At 37.8% G+C, this 21,049-nt stretch overlaps 1 protein-coding gene across 1 annotated transcript in view; it reads left to right on the top strand.

Annotated features, from left to right (window-relative positions):
• The window catches only part of ctnna2 (catenin (cadherin-associated protein), alpha 2), a 391,099-nt gene that overhangs the window by 212,467 nt on the left and 157,583 nt on the right, over nt 1–21,049 (top strand). The window lies entirely within an intron of this gene.

The following is a 21,049-nucleotide window of genomic DNA, read 5'->3' as shown; positions in this document are numbered from 1 at the left end:
GGTTGCCTAGGCGATCGGTTCATACGCGCTGGGCGAGAGTTGCTGCCATCTGACAGTGCCACAGCCTCGACTAGTGGCTGGCTGCTGCATAAAATCTTAGTGGCAACAGATAACTGGCATCGTGCATGAATGAAATTTTGATAAATAGTTTAAACGACTATTATTTCTGGTGCTGACTAGCGAGGGTGGGGACGTTTAATCATATAGTCGACTAATCTGTCTATCCATCTATCCATCTATTTATCTATCTACCAAACACACTGTCATTCACACTTCTATGCTGTGCAGACACTATGGCTTGATGATTTGAGGAGGATTTGTGATGATGTGGTGTTCTCATGGGAAAAAAATGCTAATTCAGCAATGAAAGGACCAGGGCCAGAGGTCGCGAGATGATGGTGTTAAGTAGAACTTCCTGTTTGTAAGCGTAGATTGGAGTGTGTCATTTTCCTCTTTGATGACAGCTTTATAAAACAGCTGGTTTAAACAGGAGCACACTGTATAAGTGAACATGTATATATGATGACAGCATCATACTAGCTTCATACTGATATACATGACTATGTATATACAGATATGTATGAAAAATGAGCTCACATTCATGGTGAAGGGCAATACAGAAGATGCTGAAATTGTGGAAGATGCAATTTCATGGCATCCACTTTTCCATTAGGAATGGGAAGAGGAGATAAAGCTGGTATTAAATGAACTCGTCCCCTATCACTTGTAATGAGAAAACATGAGAAGTATGTTGATGATGTCTTATGTACATTTTAAGAAGGGCACTACACAGACCCTTGGTGCTATGAGGAATGCTGTCAAGAGCAGCCATGGCCTTGATGATGAATCGTTCCTTTAACCGTGACCGATGCTGCCCGTTTTCCTCAAACAATGGTCCAGTGTTGCAGCGAGACCAGGATGTTGACTACATAATGGCAAGTGATGTATTATATGTTGGAAAGCAGTGGGGAACATGCTGTTTTCACCCATCCTTTGTGACATCTGCAGAGGTCAAGATCATGAGAACTTACCCCAAATGGTAGCTTTTGGAATAAGGCCTGGGGTGTCAGACTGCAGTTGACCTGGTGGGTCAGTCGTTCCCTCCTTCGTGAATGAATGCATTTTCTCTGACTGTCCTGAACAATTGGTGGTTTTGTTCTCAAGTCAGGCCTGATATATACACACACACTGATACAGTGTGTGGACAGTTCAATTCAAAACTGTAATTTGAATTCATCCCTTCTCAGACAATTGGGTTACTGTTTCTTTGTTGAATAGTGTTTAAATGTAAAAATATCTTAAAATTTAACTCACTATAAACAATTTGACTTATATTTTCTCCACGGCACTGACAATATGATATATTTAAGATGGACAGTTTTAATATATGCAATAAATCAATGCCACAACTACTTTTTAATAAGGCCAGATTGTTTGCATTTCTTTTAAAACACTTGTATTTTACAAAGCAGTGTATTTTGTTATATCACTCTTGAATTATGTAGCATTGTTATATTCGGTGAATTATTTGTTCCTTATTTTCAGATATTTAATATAGTATTTAAAGTTATTAATGGTTGAATAAAGTTTTTTTTTTATTGTATGATGTACTACCCTAGTGAATAATGAATAATATTTGAAATACAGTAGTCAATATTTGGCCATTAATATCAAAAATCTAAACGCAAACTATGCAGAATATTTCCCCAAAACAATGTTTTGACTTACAAAAATCATCCCTCTCAGTCATCATCCACAACCCACCAGAAGTGTGTGGTTGTGCCTGCATCCACAAAGACTCTCCCTCCACCGCTTCTTATTTATCTTCTTATTTTCTCATTATTCACCGCCCAGACAAGCCCCCAAATTAAGTTACGTCCTCCAGAACGACTTGTTACCCAAAAGAGGTTGAACGTAATTACACAAGTCAAGCAGTTGCTAAAAACATGTTCCATGTCTTAAAACACACAAGGACAGTGACCATAAATCAGCTGCTAAATTCAAAATAACCTGATTAACCCAAATTACAACATAACCAACTGATGGGTCAAACAAAATGAAGCCACCTCTGATCAGCCTGGTGGATCAGGGGTCTCCCGCCTACCTTCTACATTCAGTGTAACGTCATCATAGTCGACATATCATGGAAAGTTTGTATACACAGTGCATCATGCAGTACTCTACAGAAGAACATCAGGTTACTGGTCAAATGCCGTCTCTAACATCTCAGATTTGAGCAAACTAATTTGCCACAGCTGCTGATCTTATCAATATGAGCCCTGCTTGAAATTAAATGGCAAAAATGAGCAATTGCCACACCCAGACCAGATCCCTGAGCAGCCAGTCCTTTACCCAGACTTTTCCATCCTTTCTCCCTGGCCTGCGTTTTTTCATTACAGCAAAGGAGGACAGGATATTAGTCTTCCTCAAGGGCCAGGGAGCGAACTGTTAGTCACAGAGCTGAGAAGTGTTGGCCATAAGGAGATGATATGGAGCAAGAGAGCCACATAGCTTAGGGTGGGGTTGGGGGTGTTGGGTGAGTAACGCTGAGCTGTAGACGGATCTAAAAATGAGGCTCAGCATGCCCCTCTGCTAGAGGATTTTAAAAGAAAGATATGAGGAAAGAATGTTACTCATATTTCAATGGATGGACAACTGCTTAAATACCACGCAGAGAGGATGTATCAGGAAACAGATCAAAACATTCAGTTGCTACACACCAGATATTACCTCATAAATAACAGCTTTACATCTACAGTGTACATTGAAAGTCATTAAACTGCAAAGATAATGTATTATTTGTGATGAATTTATTCTATAATTTTAAACCATTAAATGCAGATAAAACAATCACAGTTTGCTGCAAGTTAACAATTACTAACAGGGCTATAGGGCTGATATAGTTTATAGTTTTCCTTAGATGCTTAGGTGCCACTTGTACTTGTATGTAAAACATAACTCCATCAAAGGATTTAAAATTAAGAGTAATAATGGCAATAATGAGTTGCCTACACTGAAAGATCGCCCACACCAAGGATGATAACTGTAAACATACTGTTTTAAAAATCGTTCTTAATCTATCTTACCAGCACCACAATTATAACAACAAAGGCTGTGGTGAATAATATAATTGGGTTCACTTTCAGAGGGATTTGATGACAGTTGATCAGAATCCATCCACAGATATTTTCTACAACGTATTAAAGACATATGTAACGAATTATTAGGCTGCTTCATAAAAGAATGTAATTTTTATACTGACAAATGGACTTTGGTGCTGAAGGGGCCTCGAAATTTTGTTTGGTCCTTTCTGATGTTCTCCTTCACCATTGCCAGGAGGAAACCATCAAATTAACTCAACTCATACAAAATTATGAATAAGGATGAATAAGGATTCTCCTTACTCATCTCGTCTTTGAAGAATTTTGTGAACCTGTGACCTGATTTTCTTTTTGTTTCTCTGTGCAACATAAAGTAGAAACAGGTTGTCAGTAATGCAGCTAGAATTTACAGCACTGTTTACAAAACATTATTGTTTATCAGTGTGGATCATCACATCCTTACTATTATAGTTGTTGTTATAGCTGTCATTCCTGGTGTGGGTGGCCTTTAATGATCATTTATTTAATACTGTGCTCTTTAAAATAATATTTGTTCATATTAATCCACTGGCTCAGTGGATAGCACTTTCACCTCACAGCAAGTGCTTATGTGGGTTTCCTCCACATGCCCCGGTTCCCCCACCATCAAACACATGAATGCTGGGTCGATTCTCCACTCAGTACCCACAATCAAGGTGCTGCCTTAGACCTGGAGATGGTCCCCGGGCGCTGCACAGCAGCTGCTCACCATTCCTAATACAAGGATGGGATAAAGGCAGAGACTGAATCTCATCATAAGTTGTTCTCTGTATGATTGTATGAAGCCCCTTCTACACTAGACAAAAACCCACCAACATCTGGCTTTTGTCTTCAGTGGGAAACATTACTATCAGCATTCACTCCTGGTTCAAATGACTATGCAGTGGTCATGGGTATTTATTGGCTCCAGCTCTGATTGGCAGTGATGTAAACATACCCTGGTAGACGTGCTGTCTCCTCCACCTTACTGGCAGTGGCAATAAGGGCTTGTTGCCTCTCTTTCATAGTAATGTGCTGCTTGGCCTGACTCAGTTCGACTTGATGTGTCACCCCAGCACATCTTTAGTTGAGCGTCTGAACCACTGATATATGTCAGCGGTCTGAAGGGAAAATAAACATTCTGTTTCCTATAAACTCCTTACAATAAAAAAGTTCTCTCTTATTTTTTTCTATCTAAAACTTTTTACTATGAAGCAGCTGAAAAGCGAACATAAAACAGTAAAATAAGTCAGATACCTGAAACACAGAGATTTGGTTAGCTAGTTATAACTACTAAGCTACTAAGAACTGAACGGATAATCTTAAAAATGTCACTAAGAACTGAACGGATAATCTTAAAAATGTCACCAGCACAAACATGAGTTGACCTTTACCATTTTTTTTTACCTTGTGGAGGCCTTAACCCTGATATCCTTTGTCTATGCTCTTTTTTAAGAACAATACGCACTAAAGCAGAGCACTGCTTTATCTAACAAGACTTTTACTATAAGCTAACATACTAGAAAAGCTGGAATGGGTTATTAATATATGTATGATTCGACTTCCTGTCATTGGAACATCAGTATTATTAGTGACTTCTGTGTCCAAATTGTAGGCCACATTGTATTTCAGCAGAGAGAGACAGAGGTGTGTATTAATATGTATGCCTTCCATCCAGTCGGGAATGCCTGTTTGTCTCTTTGTATCATTGCATGTGGGATTGTGTGTGTTTTCTGTGGGGGATGGTGGACAACCTAAAAACTGAAAGCAGCCAGGGTGACCTAAATCAGGAGAGGTGATAACTCAGACGGATAGCTGGAGATTACCCAGGGATCAAGAGGCTCAGTGGCCTCTCAAACAACAATGACTGGAGAGCGTATCCCTTCTCAGCACCCCCTGCAGAGACCCTTATGGCTGGTATGGACCAAAACATGCCAGTATTCTCCATTAAAGAGATTTGTCACATGGTCTGCGAGTTGTTGTCTTGTTTAATAGACAAAGGAGCACAGAGATAGCGCTTCAAAAATGTCCCAGAGAGACAAAAACACTGTAAGCTCATTTTGGGACTATAAGATGCTTTTGTTGTTGTGGTTTAATGTCCAGATGCAGCACTTATTGGTCCTTTTAATGTGTTATGATGTAGAATTATAGGATTTGTGTCACAGCAATAGTGTCTGAAAAAGCAATATATATATATATATATATATTTTTTTTTTTTTTTTACCAACAATCATTCAGTAAATGATTACAGCTATTGAATTACAGCTCAGTTTAATGAAATGGCTTTTGTGATTTGATTTTGAGTCATGTGTGTCCACGAGGGCAGGAGCCTGAATGTGTGCGGCTGTGTGACTGCAGGGGTGCATGTGTCTCAGTGAGATGGGCTAACCATTAATTCATGATTGATTGATGAGTCTCCTGCACTGTGGCCAATAACAAGCCCATCTTCTCTTCTCAGTATATCTGCGAGTGTGGGATGTGTTGGTGCGTGGGCTTGTGAAAGAGGGGCAAGAGAGGTTGCTCACTGATTACTTTGTGCTTTGCTTCATCCAAGGAAATAAAACCATTTGTTCAGGATATTTAGATATGTCTTTTCCATCCTTAGTACCCTCACCCTTTTACTCCGAAAGGTGCCAGAAAGACAGGCTTGTTTTCAATAGGATGGAAGCTGAGTGAATACATAAATACCCATAAAAACATAATAAAAACAACAGGATCTGACCTGAGAGAGCAACTCCACGTGTATCTTTATGCATCTTAAAACTAAGAATGCCACAGCATCTGTGGCTGTAACAAATAGATTATCTTATAATGACCTATTTGCAACACAATCCCTTTAATAATAAAATTTTAGAGATACAGTTATATAAAACACACCGTGGATCTCTTTAGTGCCATTCTTAAATACATTTTGAGGATGTCGTAGGGGGATGTTTGGTGTGGGTCTATGCTTGAATGTACAGTAAATTGTGAAGGGGGGAGGTAGCCTGCTCTAGGCGATGCTTGTTCCGGGGACCATCTGGTTGTATTGGATTTTGGCATTGCTGAGCCTCTGTCCTCCAAACCTTTGAATCACTTTCAGTCTCTATTGTGCCTTCCATCTCATATCAGGTTACAATATGACAGTTTCACTGTTTACCTGCACAATGTTTTTGTTTTGCATATTTGTTTATTAAAATGCACAGGTACAAGAAAGAATTATGTTTATAAATGACTTTGTAAAACTCATGCATTATTCAAAGAAATCATGAGGAAATCATTATTCATTGGGAAAGGTAAATGACAGAAAAATAACTTTTAATAATTTTTAGTTTTGTTGTGCTTTCTTAAGCACATGACTGATTTTAATGGTAAACCAAATGTGGTACTGGGCCTTTAGTGTCTAAGTTATATCCTTAAAAAAATCACTGTTCACACTACACTGTTAAGCAAACCCTAAACAGTTGCAAAGATTGAAAGATGCTATTAACACTTATAAATATACATATATAACAGATATGTAATATTTTGAGATGAAAGTAAGAAGTCTGTCCTGGTGAATATTATGAAGGCATTCCATTCAGCACTGCAATAGATGCAATATATATTTTTTAATGTAACTTAAAGGGATAGTTTGGATCATTTAATGTAGAGTTGTACTTATTGATAGTTGGTGTATTACCTGCAGAAGATGCCAGTCTGCATGCCCCCAGTTTGGAGAAGCACAGGGAAATACCAGCATGGAAGCTGAGCAAGTTCCTGCAATTCCCTCCTCTGGACAGGGTCCAGGTATTTTAGTCACCTAAAAGGGGTCCACATTAAAAAAAACAGTTTAAATGAATCTGAACTATCTCCTTGAAACACCAAAGTCATGCAATAAAAAACAAAGTAACAAATTGAGGCAGTGTCAGCAGCTCCTATGTTGTGCGCAGTAAAATTAAAAATTTACACCTTCCTTACCACTCATTCATATTCCCTACTCATTCTTTACATTGGCTACCTCTACTGCATCATCGCTAGGCTAAGCTAGCAGTTATAAAAGGCCCTGAACCACAGCCTTGGCCATCAGTGATTTTCATGCAAGTGAGACTTGAGCCATTACTGGTCAGGATAGACACTCAGTACATACATACAGCATGTAACTACGGTTCCATGAATTCTTGATGACGGTCAGATATTATAGTTATTAAAATGTCTGAAAAGCATTGGTTTAGCTGGGGGGGCGTAGAGGAAGCCTGTAGCAACTATCTGGCAAAGCTTGACAAAGCTGTGGATACAGAAGAATATTGACAACAGAAAACTTGAGATAGCACAAAACAAATCAGTCTGCAAGTCAACATTTGAGGGATCTCAGGCATGTATTTGTAAGTTATCAAGGCTGAGCGAGAGTAAAATCACAATTGAGGCTTGAGCTTGCAAGACACACAATAGACTATGAAACATTCGGTCGCTTTCCTTTATAAATGTATAGGAGCTGAGAAAGTGTCCTTGTCACAGAGAGACATGGATTTAAAGAGATTGCTGCTCAAACGGGAGTTATTTGAGATTTCTAAGCTATATAGAGTTTAGAGAATTGAATGAAGAAATTTATGAAAAGACTTTTTTTATAATGGAGTTTGAATATTCATGTGAAGTTGATCAGATTTAATTGTTATTTTCATATAAATCCTTTTCTTTTGTCACACTTCTTGTTGAAGGGAGTTACATATATTCAACAATCTAAAAATGTGATGTGGAATAAGGTCACAAGGTAATGAGCCTCAGGGCTTGGATTAATGCCAGTACCTGTTCATACAGTTGCAAGTGTTGATAGAATAGAATCTCTGATCCCTGTGGGCTCAGAGTCAGTACTTTTGACCTCCACGTTGAGAAACAGTGATAAAAGCCTACCTATTCATTAACCGTTGTGAATAGTGGTGAACTGTCTCAAGAAAACATTAATAGTTGTTAAAACTTTTCCAGAAGAGTTTTACTTGGGCACAGAACTTAAAACTTGCCTTGAAAGAGTGTTCTCATTTTTTTGTTTGTACAAATATTGTAAAAATGCAACTTTGGTAGCATTTAGTTCAAATTTACAGTACAATTTAAGTTCATTTTTCATCCGATGCATACATGACATCCTGTCATAATGCTCATTTTGGTACAAAATGCCATTTATATAATAGGAACATTTCCTATGTGGGGTTTTTTTCCCTCTGTGTTGCGTTGTCCCACTCGCGAGACAGTTTTATGACAAATGTAGAGCTGTTGGTAGATATCACATAGCACATATTTGAAGGCTCTTGCCAGTTTTTAGTCAAAATGCTCCAAATACATTCATAGGTTTGCAGGCATGGGACATTTAGAATACCAAGAGATTTAAGAAAACCATATGGCAGCTTTCAACAGCTTTTGAAATGTCATAAAACTGATGTTATGGATCTGTTTTTTTGGGACCAACTGTCATACCTCCACATGCACATGGACACATATGCAAGGCCAAACACAAGCACAGACTGGACCACATACTTTCTCATCAAACATCCTCCCATTGTCATCGCAGGCCCATGGGTTTCATTAGTGCCAGCTTTAAAACAACAACTCTCATTCCCACTCCCACACTCGAGTCCCAAATGCTTTCAATGGAGGAGGAAACAACACTTGCCTGAAGGGTACATGCATATGAAATTCCATAAAAAAAAAATAGCGTGATTTATATTCTCTGCTCTCATTTGACTGCCTCAGAAGAAACTGTACTCAGCTCTTAATTTACCCTTGTATTCTATTCTAACAAATGTACCATAGTAAAGTGACTTTAACACATTGCCTGGTCACTGGTCACTTGTGTGCTTATTATAGGAAAGATCACAAATGTCCAATAAAAGCCAACATGAGGACCAAACCCATTGATTTAATATTGACTGAAATTAAAGACTTTGGTCTCTGCAGTGAGCACACAAAGAAGGTGATCACACCGGACACCTTGTTGGCAGCAAATGGTGCCTTTTGTATTTGTTTTTACTGGATCTGAGGGGTTTCTGTATGCTGCTGATACACCCAAGGCACCTCACTTTTATCCACCAAGCACACCTTGCATGTTTTTTAGAAATGCCCTGAGCACCCCAAGTTGAAAAGTGTTCAACTGAGAGCAGACAAAAATGTCCTACGTCAACACAGCATTTTCTCTGCTGTCTAATCAAATGAGCAGAGGTAGAGCTTTCTTCTGTTTTTCTTCTTCTGCAACAGAGCTGCTGTTGTCAACAGGGAGAGTGAAAAAAAAGGATGGTTCTGCTGGTTTCTGTCCAGTGTTTCAGCATGGAGGAAAATCACAATAAATAGCATCAGGTTTGCAGCATCGTGACTGAAATGCAATGTTTTTCCCCTTCAATTAGAATGACATTAACTAATGTAATACCAAAGTAGTGGACTGCAGCTGACTGAAGGGTTGCCTAGCAACAGTATTAAGGACGCTTCCATGGCCCCTCTCTGTGCAGGTTCATCAAAATAAAGGCAGAGCAGACCACCTAATGTTTCGCTATAGAGCTTATAGAGTATCCAGAGATATTTATTTTATTTATTTTTTTTAGTATGCTTGTAACCTTCCTTGGTTAGTTTTTGGTTACTTATTTATATGTGACTATTGAACAAAGAGAACCATGTTAGAAGGAGAGTGGAAGTATGTAGACTGAGGAAACAGCACCTAAAATAGGAATTCTTTGAAGGAACAATATGTACTTAAGTGAATAGCAGCCCAAATAACAAGTTGGAGCCATAGACAGTATATTAAATAGGCTGAAACCCTATTTAATATACAGTCCATGCTGAAGCGAATTATTTCCCCTTTCCCCCTCCTACCAGACTCAGGGAAGCTCAGGCAGGCACACTGTAATTTGACGACAACAAGTGATGACGAGTCCTACACTGTAAGTTGATCAACTGTTTAGAACTGTCAGTTGTCTGTCAATGTAAAGTTAAGCCTATTATCCTGAAAACAAAAGCCCATTTCTCTGAAAATACACACTCTGGTGTTGGAGTTCAGTGACTGGCTTCATACACTGCCTCTAAAAGAACATAAATAATTTGTTACAACTCATAAACAGACTCTACAACATTCAGCATTAATTTGAACTGATTTGAAATTAATTGGAAGCAAGTATTTCAGCATGTTTCTGTAATCCCTGATGATATATCATGGTCATTTTATGATTTATTGCAGTAAATATATTGCAGATTTCTCATTAAATATGCACATGTAGACAGTTCAGAGTTCTTTTGTTTGTTTTTTTAATTTTATTTTTGTAAGGGGCATGTACCTTACACATTGCTTGCACTTCAGACTTTGTGCGGCATGTTGGAAGTTTTCAGCAAGCCTTCAGGGACGACGTATCTAGAGCGATCAGACATTTTACCATCGGACAGGGGAGGATGAGCTGGATCCAGGAATCCCAGCCCAGGAGGCTGACTTATTCAGTATTCTGCCGCTGTGTGATCCTGACCTTACTGTTGCATGTCCTTGGTGCATGCAGAGCGCAGCAAATGCCTTTTTGGGGGATTGCATGCTCTAGCCCATTTTAATGTGCCTTTTCATTCTCAGCACACCATCACTAAGCCCCGCAGCAGGGGCTCAGAGCAACCATTTTGATTATGAGAATGATTGAATTAATGCTGCTGAAGTTGACACTTAATGGATTATGGTGGTCAGAATTGTTAAAACACGAGGCAGATCTGTGTAAAGACATCCTAAACCCCTTTATTTGTCACACTCCCAGGGAATAGGTTTTAAAGTCTAACCTTGCTAATCTAATGCACAGTCTAACCTATTCAAAATAAGGTCTTGCACATTCAAACAACAAGCATTAGTCAAATCATAAGGTACTGAGTGCAACACATAAACAGCACCTGCTCTGGATTGATTCCAAATTGTCAGTGGCACACTGCTGTAGTGATCCTGACTCATCGATATGAAATCAACATGATTTTCTTGAGTTAGAAACATATATAACCATTTATGAAAGCCAAATATTAGCAATAATATATTTTCTACTTTCCTATTTTTACTTTGTATCCAACATTTAATAGAGTGGATCTCACTTGACTTCTTTTTCATTCATTTCCATGTAGAGTCAGCATGGATGGTTGAGCAAATCTGTGTTTCCTATTTGTTGTTACAACATTTTTCTGACCATTACCTTTTCCTTGCAACGCAAAGACTTTACCGTCCACCACTGTTTCTGTTTCAGCGAGCACTCAGCAGTTATATCACCCTCTACTTTCCTGCCTTGAAAATTGAAAAAGTTCCATAACCTCTACTGCAGCAGTTACAGGCAGAATAACCACAGACCTGCATGTTGTTATTGTTTCCACGTACAGTAATGTTCAAAGCTGCAATATGTTTGATTTTTATCTTTTTTCATTTCCTTAAACATGGTTTTGTTGTCGCCTCTCTTTGTATTCCTCTCTTCAAATGTCATTGCAGTCTAACACTGTGGCAGGAGGTGTCTTTGGTTGATATACTATAAATGCATCGTATGTGTTTGTATGCATTTTTAGCACTTATTACCTTCCTTTCTCTGCACTCCCACAGTTCAGCTGGTCATTTGGGCTCTATTAGGCGACCTTTCATTTTTGCACATAAATCAACACCAGTGAAGACAAACAACGGAGGCACATTTCTTTTTGAATCACACCTATTTTCCTCTTTAATGATGCAACGTGAATTATTCTCTATTGTCATTAACATACTGGCTGAGAAACTGAAGCCAATTGGAATTTGTTATGCATTAACTAAAAGCAATATCACTGTCACAAAACATTAGCTTCAGTGATCTGATTGTAAATGTATTTTGTTCAAAAAGTTATTAGGTTCATTTTCAAAAGTTATTGGATTCATTTTCCGGCGTGATCTGGAGACCTTGCCAGTGCATGGGGAAGTTTCCCATACAAGCCAGCCAAGTGGGAAAATAATGGCATATTGACTGAAATGCAGCCTCATATTGCAAGGTTGACATTCACCATAAATTTGCTGTATATTTCACTTCATTCAGTCTAAACCACCATCCAATGAGTGGCAACAATGCCAAAACAGATGTGAATTTATATGCTAAATTTAACAGTGATTGATTCCCTAAGCATTTTTACCAAGGAAAAGAGAAAAGCCAATCAGCTCTTTTTGTTTTGTAAATCTATTTCACAGTGGTATTTAAACATCCAAAGGTGCAAACCCATAAACAAGAAATTGCAAGTATAGAATATCCACAATTCCATCTATCACCTCCAACATTTAAATGGTATGTGTCAGTAGAGAGGATTTGGATGGCCCTGCATCACAACATATTTATAGTGTGTTAAATGAACGTCAAACATTTAGTAAGCACTGTTAAACTTGGGAGGGACTAGTTTGTTGTTATATGCCAATATTTAAAAATATATATTCCTGCAAACTGTTTTCATTTCATGTTGGCAAACTGACATATGATATATCACAGTGCAGTCTACACATTCCCAGATGATTGACGTTGTGGGCAGATTCTTAGAATATCTCATGACTAGTAATTCAGGCACTGTTTTCAATGTCACACTTTATTTTAAGTCATTGTGATAGAAATATATGTGTTGATGCTGGTATGCATCCTTGAAAGTGAATGCTCATTAGTCTGTTTCTGAAAGGAGACAAATTGAAATAAGTACTGTAATAAATTCACTATGAACAGTTACTCCCAATGAATATAAGTAGTTGACTTCCAGAATGGAATAACACTGTAGTAACACAATATTCGTCATCAACTGTACCACTAAAGCAGAGAAATGTAATGCAGTTGATTTTACTCACATCAATGAAATTACTCTCCAATATGTGCAAAATAACAATTTTATGTTATTAGTCATTATTATAATTATTAGTATTATTATTCATATTAGTAGTGGTGGTGGTAATGTTTAGCTCAGAGCCTTTACTTAAGTAAAAGTACCAATCTTTTGTTTTCTTCTGTGGAAAAATGCTGTCTAACCAGCCAGGTAATCTACATAAATCGTTAGCTAGTTACATCTAAAAACTAATCTTTGTAAAATACATGCTAATAAGCTAGCTAATCTACGTCGATTGTTAGTCAGCTATTTAGCTACCTTTTTTCCAACATTAGCTAACTTAAGATGTCATTACACATATCGCTTTTACAGGTCCCCAGGTTGATTTGATGGGGTTTTTGTTTGTTTGTTTGTTTATTTGTTTTTGAGAAAGTGATACTTCTCTCAGCTGAGAACTCGGTCAACCCTATTTCTGACTTCTGTTGGGGAAAAAAAATTGATTTGAAGCTCAATTCTGTTCTGTAATTTTCAAACAAACCATAAATAAAGTAACTTTAAAAAAAAAATAAATACAGTGTAATGCAACAGATTTCTTACTAATGTAATCAACATTACTTTGAGGCTCATTTTTGAGTCTGTTCTGTAAAATGTTTTATAATAAATAATAAATATTGCAACTTTTGATTAATACAAATCAATTTCAGGCTTAAGTAAACAGCTTTTGCTTAGTCCAGCCCACTTTCAGCTTTAGTACCGCTCACGGATTGTTTAGACCCCAACCATTCTGAGTGCAGATATGGATACAGATAATTTATTTGGTTGAACAAAGTAAAAAATACGATATTTCCCATTGAATTGTAGGGGACTATAAGCATAAAGCTGCATAAAATGGAAAAACTCAGGTAAAGTAAAAGTAGATGAATTTTGCATGATGGTTAAACCTGAACACACTGAAGCACCTGGGAGAGGTCAGCAGTGCAAACATGGTTTATACAGATAGCAGCACTCAAATTCATACCTGTGGGCTGTTTAGAGTCTCCAGTCTATTTGTATTCAGAATATTTTCACAATTTTGAGAAAAATCTTTTAAAAACATCCTCTCACGAAGAGTCAACAATCACACGTGTCCAGTAGCAGTCAGCAGTGCTAGCCAGTCAACCATTGGCACTTTTCTTTTTCAATTTGTGTGAAGCCGTAACAGCAATGATGTGATCAAACCCTAACATCCACACAACACTGTTTAGAGTGCACAGAAGCATGGGGGAGTTATAAAGTTATATAGACTTGTGTTGTTGTGCTGCATGGTCGGCAGAATGGGATACTGGTGTCACTGATGGCCGTCACAGCTCAGCTCGTCAGCACAGTGTGCCAATAAAAGGTCGTCTTTCTGCTCTCCCTCTTTTCGCTGTCGATGTCTGTCACAAGTTAGACATTAAACGCACCGTCAGTTTAACTAAGGTACCGCAGGCTCTCCGGCCTATGCAATGCAAACACACCATTGTACTCTGTCATAGGCTGCCTAATCTTGCAGCAATCTGTTGCACTCTGTGATCTCCAACTGAGTGAATGCCGCAGCTGAACATGAGGATGTTTTAACAGACCTGTTTGGTTGTCAGACAAAAAATGAATTTAAAAAAGGTATATATTCTGACAAGCCTTTTCTTTTCTCTCTATCTCTCTTTTGGCATTCTTTGTGGATCCATTGGTCTTCTGCTCTTCGTTTTGATATGACAGGTAAGTCCATCTTTTGTGTTTATTCTGAAGCCTCTGGGCTGGATTAGCCTGTACCCATTGACTGTCACAGTGAGAATGTTTACCAAAATTGCATCTTAAGTACTACTTGCTGCACCAGGGATGTATTTTAGCACAATGGTTTTGTAAACAGTGAACACATTCCCTTTGCTCAGCTGACACTTGGAGAATGGGGCAATTCCATTTATGCAGCCAATCTCATTGGCTACTGGAGAGATGCCAATCTGCCCTCACAGATAGGGAAGAGAGAGGGAGCAAGGAGAGCGGCTAGAATAGCATTTATTCATCCTGACACTGATCAGATAAATGGGAAATGATAAATGCTGTCTATTTTTACTTCCCTTAACCTGTGTTAACTTTTTTATTCAAAAAGAAGCTGCTACAGTCTTGCCATGCTGTACCTTTGAAACGCTTAATCACAGTGCTGTTTGGGATTCAGTTTTATTCGAGGTGATCTGACTGTGAATAATGAAACATGATGCAGTTGCCCCATGACTCATTTATCATAAATGGTGAATACGTTCAGCTGATGTCTGTCTGCTCATCAGAAGAGCACAAAGTCATCACAGAAGAAAACAAAAAAGGCATTGTTTTGAATTCAGTTCCCAGTATGCATTTTTATTCCTTTTGTTTTTGTTTGTTTGTTTGAGCTGTCTGTGCCCACATCTAACACAGTGAATCTAAATGTTCATTCAACGCAGCTTAATTTATAGCTGATGAAAATGCGACGCTGTCCCCCGAATGGCAATGTGGCTGATATTTTATTATGGGATGGCCTGTGAGGCTACACAGTGTTATTCATGAATTTAGATTTTATAATCATAATTTTTTTACAGCAACCACAGGGTATAAAGTAGATAAGTGAATGCCTTCTTGTAAAATACAGATACACAGAATATTGGTCTACATTAGAACAACATAAAGCAAAATATCCCTTGATTCAAATATTTTTTTCTCAAATTTCTTTCACCAACTTTGTAAATTTAAAGTTACAAATATATTTAACATCTACAACATCATTTACAAATAATTTAATACAATTTAATGAGTCACACACTAATTTATAGAGTTTCCTTCTGATGCTTAAGCCATAATATCTAGTTCCCATTACTCTATTTCAACCTGTTTTTCCTCTACTTTAACCATTTGTAACAGTTAGATACGGATGCACCCGAATCTGAGTGTTGTATGTGGGAAAATAAATAATGGATAGTGATGTTTCTTATATCCAGAATTTCTCATTATTATTCGGTCAGCTCCATGATTACCTTGGCATCATTAGAAAAGGTTGCATCCGCCATAATTAAGTACTGATATAATGCATCAAGATTATTCTCTTTAACTGAAGGATATTTTTAAATACTGATATGTATTTACTGTAGTTTCTATTTAAGAATTCAGACAGAATGTATGTGTGTGTATATTTCAGTGCATATATACATATATATATATATATATATATATATATATATATATATATATGTATATATATGTATATATATATATATATATATATACACACACACACACATAAAAAAGTGTATTAATTGTGAAATATATGTATTAATATATAATATATGTAATATAATATTAGGTCAAAAAATAAAACAATTGCACAATTTAATGTCTTCATGATAAACACCTACTTATGGTCTTCTATCCAAATACAGATACAAAGGGCAGATAATTTTGTTAGTTGAACAGGTACAGATACCAACAATGATAGAGATGATGGGTTACCCTTACCCTCAAGTATTTACAGTAAGTACCGTTTAGTTATTGATTTCATGAATGATTAATTGTTTTTGTACTGGATAGTCTCCTATGCACTTACAGTACACATACAGTTGCAGAAATCTCAACCATGCCATTTATTGATCTCCTTTTCCATGTGTGGGTGCTGCAGGAAGTGTGACACATGTCTTTAGACATCTCATTTAATATGACCATTGTAGGACTATTGGCACATGGGAAAAATACATCAAAACATGCATGACCAACAAAGGTCTGTGGTACAGAAATTTTAGCCTAAATTATCTTGTTTCATATCTCATCAGTTGCACCAGGGTCAATCTGTAAAGGTATGAATAACAATAAATGAGTAGTAAATCCTGAATCCAGTCCTGGATAAAGCTTTGTAGTTCCGCCACCATAATACTCTGAATAATAGGCGCTGACCCACATCTGCTCTTATACCGGTTACATGGAGCCCCAGATGCAGTCCCAGCTGTTGGCATGTATTATCTCACCGAATGACCATGATGCTTTATGTGAAATGCAAGGCAAGACATTATCACATTATCATGGGCTAATCCAACCTAGCAGTAGCAAGAAAGTTGACTATTAAATACACTCTAATAATAATAGCACTATGAGTAATAATAATAATAATAATAATAATAATAATAATAATAATAATAATAATAATAATAATAATAAATATAATAATAATGACTGCCAGTTTTACCCTCTGACTCACTGAAATGAATATTCAGCTGCCAGCCTTGCCCCCATTTTGTAACCAGGTTCACCCTCCTCAGCAGACACCACTGCTCTACCTACAGTACCATACTGTACGTAGGTAAGAATAATGACTCCTCAGTCATTATTATTAATTCAGTGTTGCTTGAGTATGGTGCATGTAAATGAAGCAGTGGGCGTAGAGTGCTTTAGGCTGCCTGGAGACTTAGCCTGAGTAATGAATGTAATTATAGTGACCTATTGGACTCCTGTCTGTTTTAGTAAAGTTATAATTTTTGACAGTTTGTTCATAAGGAGAGTTTTTAAGTAAGCTAGAAGCTCAACATCCAAATCTATTATTTGAAAGGAGATTTTTCTATATAATGTTTGAAATTTCCATTTGCTGCTCCCTTGTAATTAATCACCAGCTTGTATATGTAGGTTATGTAAACACCAGGGTTTTGTTAATGGCCATTATAGAGTTCAGTGCAGTAATATCACATTTATAACAGCGACAGCAGCAGTATTTGTAAGGAGGAGGAGAGGGGAATTTACAGTATGAGAGAAAATGGCATGTCAGAGGTTTTGGATTCAAAGATAATGTTGATGATGATTAGAATATTGATCCTGATAACCCACCTGTTATAAAAGAAGCAGTGGAAAGCCACCCACTCATTGTCATTAGTCATCGCCAGCTCCTTACAGCCTACTGCAGTACATGCTGCCACCCATGATTTAGCTCTCCATCCAGTTATGAGGGGGTGTTAAGCGTTTATTATGCAGCACAGTCCTAGTCCCAATGAGATGGCAGAATGTTGCCTGATCGATACCCCTCACAGGAAGCCAGGTTAATTTATTTTTTAAGGATTTGTTTGCGTCTCTGAGGGCCCCCTGTTGCTGCAGGTTGTGATGCAAGCTATTTCCTAAAGATCTGCAGAGTGATGTTTTGTCACTGACGTGCACACACACACACACACACACACAGAGAGAGAGAGAGAGAGAGAGAGAGAGAGAGAGAGAGTCCACTGCACAGGCACTGGCAGAAACATGCACAACCATTTTTGTTTGCTGTATTCCACTGTTGTTTTTATGTTATACAAAACCAATTTTGCTGTTTTCTTCATCTGTTTTCTGTGAACAAAGCTCAAGACTGTGTCAAGGCTACTTGTGAGTGCCTGCTGATTGATGGTGAAGCTAAATTGTGTTTATTGCAATCTCAGCTAGCATCTACCTGTACAGTCTGAGCCTGCGGGGTGTCTCCTCTGTTGGTGTTTGACCTTTAGCTCTGACCCATGCCTCATGTACAGAATGCCCCACTTTTTGCTCACCACACCCCCTTGAATTTTCTCATTTCATTGTTGTGACCTTTTACTCTTTGTGTCAGTTACTCTACCTTCACATCCATCATGCCTTTTGTGACTTCTCATCTCTCATACCAATATAGTCCTGGACATAATGTGATTTTCAGGTCTGTTGTGCCTATTTATAACCACACATGTACACAAACATCACTGCATGTGCACACGTGAGCTACAACACAATAGCTTAAGCATGTGTGGTGTGCATATACAACCCCTGTATATCCTCTGGCTGGCACACAGCTGCGGCTCTGCAAAGTGCAGAACAAATGTCACGCTCTCCTGCCCAACTGCTCTTAAAAAAAAAGGAATCTCAGACTTTTTTCTGAATTATCATTGATGTGTAAAGCACTCACAGAATCACTATGTCAACCACTAATCATCTTCCAAATCAATGATCAGTTTACATATAAATAAAACATATCCCCCTCATCCATCAGTTCACACTTGAAAATGTGAGGGAGAGATGAATACATTTGTTATGACTAAGATCATTTTGGTTACCACTCATCTATATTGATTTTTACTGAGCATCATCAATCAAGGCATTTATAATGGATACTGTCTGAAAGCTCATATCTCCCCTCAGGGAATTATCACCACAGGCTTAGGTCAAGCAGAGATTTGATCTATTGTCAGTTAGATGAATTGGATGTTTTTCTCTACATTTACTGTTTTACACGCAGGAGGAGAGACAGGGAGAAGGTACAGGTGAGCGGGGATAGAGATAAGTCTAAAGTAGTTTAATGTTTGCCCTCAGGACCCAAAGCTTTTAAAATATTCAGAGCCATTCTCCATCACCTTTTGCCCCAGTTGCTTGTTCAAGAAAAGAGTGAAATGAAATCAGTAGTGGTGCCAGTACTGGCCTCTATGCCAGGCATCATCCAATATTTATACAAATGAAGCTTCACAACCTCAAATTTACCCAGCACTTTCATGTTTAAGGGGCTGTGAAGGACTCAGAGGGGGTGAAAATTCTACACAGGATGTGGAGATGAAAGAATGAAATAAATCTGTGTCCTCATCATGAAGCCCTGCCCGGCTACATACTGCAGTCATTTGCATTCACATGATATGGCAGGTTATGATTAACAGCTATGTTGAGTCTTAAAGTGGGATGCCCTTAGTCCCATAACCAAGAAGTGGATCATAAATCCCACATGGCAACTTTGAGCCATTATCACTCCCAAAAATGTGTCCCCTAGCAAATAGCCACAAAATTTAGTGCTTTTGTTACCTGAGCACTACATGCTGTGCATGCACAATATTAATTTAGTTGTTCGCCGGAATTAATCACCCTGGTAACAGCCAAAAAATATGAAAGTACATTATGGGTATAATGCTCACACTGCACCTTTATTTTTTATCTCGCATGAGCTATTTGCTCAGACATTGGTTTGATGTTAATGACTCATACACGGTCCCTCTACTGTCACAGACTGCTGATGTCAGTCTCAGGTGAAGACTCATGATTCAACACCATGTAGCGAGGATATTTGTGATGACAAACTCTCTGAATGCAACTGTGAACACACAGAAACTCACACAGACATATGTTATACTTGACTTAAAGTTTTTGATGGAATTTTAAAGCAAACCATTTAAACTTATTGTTTGAAATTATGTCTATGTCATGTATTTATATAGCAACATAAAAATGCGTGTTTACTACCACGTGCATTTATTGAAGAATGTAATAAGAAAATAGTTTCAATTTGGTGCACTCAAGTGCAAAACACTGAATTCCCAGCTTATCCTTCATATTTATAAGGATGGTTAGTTTGTGATGGGATTTTACCTGAGAGAAATCCTATAAGCTGTAGGAGGGGAGAGAAGGTAATTTGATATGTATATCCCATGGCTCACTTTGTCAGTCCCTCCAGGATTTGACCATCTAGAATTAACACAAATTTAATCAATCCCTTTCCAAGCTGACAGTTTTGTCCAATCGTTGCAATATTTCCACAAAATACTATAAAATATTTGCCTATTTTACCAGTTACTACCATTTTCAACTAAAATATTTCATTTCAGAGCCACCGCTAATGAGCCTTGCTGAAATAAAATGAATCCTCAACCCCAGCAAAACAGTTTTTCTTGAGAGACATTATTCCCTGAGGGACCTGTACACTTCTTGTCAGGCAGGGCTTGCTCTCAGGCTCTGTATCACCCACAACAGGCTCCACCGGTTTAAAATGAACCAAACCCATCTCTAAACCTTTTAGGACCAAGTCTTACCTGTTTTTCTGACACTTTGTTGCATATTGTTCACCAGAACACCAAATGCGCTTATAATGTTAAATTTGAAAATAACATTTTACTCTTATTGGAACTAATTATGTAATGATTGTCAGTGAGTTCTTAAAACATTTTTATTCCTGCTGACTTACAAGTTGTAAACATTATCTTAATTTATCGCAAAATAACACAAAAAATGATGCAAATTGATGCACTGAATTTTTTTCAGAAAAGCTGCTGCAAATTCAGTATATTGACGTTGCCCCTGCTGTGGAAGTTTGCAGAGCATGGTGCACAATAGGTAAAATGCAGCCACAGTATGAGAATATGCACACTAGAGAGCAGTCTGTTCCCTCTTTC

This window comes from Lutjanus erythropterus, chromosome 3 (assembly GCF_056507025.1).
Source record: "Lutjanus erythropterus isolate fLutEry1 chromosome 3, fLutEry1.hap2, whole genome shotgun sequence".
NCBI lineage: Eukaryota > Metazoa > Chordata > Actinopteri > Lutjaniformes > Lutjanidae > Lutjanus > Lutjanus erythropterus.
The sequence above is the reverse complement of the archived record's forward strand: the minus strand, read 5'-3'. Positions and strand labels throughout refer to the sequence as shown.